A 2,987-nucleotide genomic window follows, 5' to 3' on the forward strand; every position below is an offset into this window, starting at 1 on the left:
GAAACCCTGTCTCGAAAAAAAAAAAACAAAAACAAAAACAAACAAACAAACAAACAAAAAAAAGAACACATCTTCACTAAATGGTGCTGGTTTAACTGGCAGTCTGTATGGTATATAGAAAAATAAAAGTAGATCCATTTTTGTCAACTTGCACAAAACTCAAGTCCATGAGGATCAAGGGTCTCAACATAAAACCAGGTATGCTGAATCTAATAGAAGAGAAAGTGGGAAAGAGCCTTGAACTCATTGGCCTGTGGGAGAAATTTCCTAAACATGTAGCCAATGGTTCGGCTCTAAGATCAAGAATTGATAAATGGGACCTCATTAAACTGTAAAGTTTCTGTAAGGCAAAATACACAATCAATAGGACAAATCAGCAACCTACAGATTGGGGAAAAAAATCTTCACTAACCCCACTTCTAATAGAGAGCTAATAACCAAAATATATAAAGAACTCAAGAAGCTAACCTCCAAAACACCAAACATCCTAATCAAGAAAATGGGGTGTAGAACTAAACAGAGAATTCACAACAGATGAATATTGAATGGCTGAGAAGCACTTAAAGAAATGTTCTAAGATCCAAGTCATCAGGGAAATGCAAATCAAAATGACCCTGAGATTCTACTTCACTCCAATCAGAATGGCTTAAGATCAAAAACTCAGGTGACAGCAGACGGTAGTGAGGATATGAGAAAGAGGAACACTCCTCCCTTGCTGGTGGGATTGCAAACTGGTACAAGTACTCTGGAAATCAATCTGGAGGTTCCTCAGAAAACTAGAAATAGTTCTACCTGAAGACATAGCTATACCACTCTTGGGCATATACCCAAAAGATGCCCCACCATGCCATGGAGTCACATACTCACATGCTCCACTATGTTCATAGTGGCCTTATTTGTGATAGCAAGAAGCTGGAAACAACCCAGATGTCCCACAAAGGAAGAATGGATACAGAAAATGTGATTCATGTATACAGTGGAATACTATTCAGCTATTAAGAATGAGGACATAGTGAGTGTTGCAGACAAATGGATGAAACTAGAAAATATCATCCTGAGTGAAGTAACTCAGACCCAAAAAGACATACATGGTATGTACTCACTAATAAGTAGATATTATTCAAAAAAAGTACAGAATAACCAAGATACAATCTACAGAACTCAAAAAGGACAACAAGATGAAAGGCACAAGTGAGGATGCTTCAGTCACATTTGGGAGGGATAAGAAAGCAATCATAGGGATGGCAAAAGGATGGAGGGACCTAGGTGGAAGAGGAGAAGGGGAGGGAAAAGGGGGAATATGATCAGGTATTGGGGGACAAATAGGACTGAAGCCCTTAGGGCCAGCACAAAATATGGAAACCAGCTATCTGGGGAGGTAGGAAGTGGAAGGTCCTTATAGAATGTACCAGAGACCTGGTAGGTGAGAGACTCTCAGGACTCAAAGAGAGGGACCTTAGATGAAATGCCCAACAGTGGGGAGAGGGAACTCATAAAGTCCACCTCCAGTAGAAAGGGCGTCAAGTGGAGGGATGGGTTTGTCATTCCACACTCAAAAACTCTGAGCCAGAACTGTTCCTCTCTAAAAGAACTGCAGGGACAAAAGTAGGAAAGAGATTGAAGGAAAGGAGGTCCAGTGACAGGCCCAACTTGGGATCCAGCTCAAGGGGAGACTCCAAGGCCTGACACTATTACTGATTCTAAGGTATGCTTACAAACAGGAGCCTAGGATGTCTCTCCTCTGACAGTCCCAACAAGCAGCTGACTGAGACAGATGCAGATAGTTATAATCAACCCTTGGACTGAAGTTGGGGAACCCTATGGTTGAATTAGGAAAAGGCTGGAAGAAGTTGAGTAGAAGGGTGACCCCATAGGAAGAATAGCAATCTTAACCAACTGGGACCCCTGAGGTCTCCCAGACACTGAGCCACCAACCAGGCAGTATACAGGAGCCAATATGAGGTCTCCAACACATATACAGCAGAGGACTACTGGGTCTGACCTCAGTAAAAGAAGATGCTCCTAACCCTCAAGACCCTTGAAGCCCCAGAGAGTAGGGAGGTCTGGTGGGATGGGGGGACAACCTCCTGGATATTACAGAGGGGAGGAGGAATGGGATTAGGAACTATGGGAGGGACACCGGGAGAGGGCAAAGGATGGACTGTAAAAAAATAAAAGTAATAAAAACTAAAAGACCCCGGCCAGCTAACTTGAGTACCCGCTAAGCAGTTTTCAGGTAGAAGCATGGACATATGAGTACTTCTTTCTAGAATAAAGCAGTTGCTGGGGAAAGCACTGAGACTCTGTGTTTGGAGAGAATATGTTTGCAATTACTCCATTACATTGCCTAACTGCAATTTGTCTTCATCCCGAGGGCTGGAAAGAATAATTTTTGAATGAGAACTTTTCAATTTTAGTGTGGTTCTGTTTTGGTAGCTTGCTATTTATTTCCTCCATTTTAAATTTCTAAGATGCAGAAGGTTGCCAAATCTAGCCTTCGTGCCACCAAACACTTAATAATCAAAAAGAAATTGAAATCGATCTGGAGGATGAGGTTCCTTCAGATGTTGAACAATCATACTTTCTTTGAACAGCTCATAGTCTAATCACAAACAAGATCCAATTTAAAAAAAAAATAAGGAAATACACCCCTAGATGTTAAACAACTAGTAAGAGATTGAGGTTGTTAATTTAAAATGTTTAATTGTGTAGATAGTTCATTTCTGAATGTCAATCCACTTCAATTTAGGATACTTGAGTTTATATTTGGTCAGAATATGCTTGCTTGCGTTTGTGTGCTTGTGTGTGTGTGTGTGTGTGTGTGTGTGTGTGTGTGTGTGTGTGTATTCAGAGATACCAATGCTGGAATTTGCTAACACATATGTCTTTCTTTTACAGGGCCCTATGATTAAATTCTGGTCTTCATGCCTATCACACGCCTCTCCAGTGCTAGACCTTGTTTATTGTGGAAACAGTGAAGTGAACTT

This window comes from Mastomys coucha, unplaced genomic scaffold (assembly GCF_008632895.1).
Source record: "Mastomys coucha isolate ucsf_1 unplaced genomic scaffold, UCSF_Mcou_1 pScaffold3, whole genome shotgun sequence".
Taxonomy (NCBI): domain Eukaryota; kingdom Metazoa; phylum Chordata; class Mammalia; order Rodentia; family Muridae; genus Mastomys; species Mastomys coucha.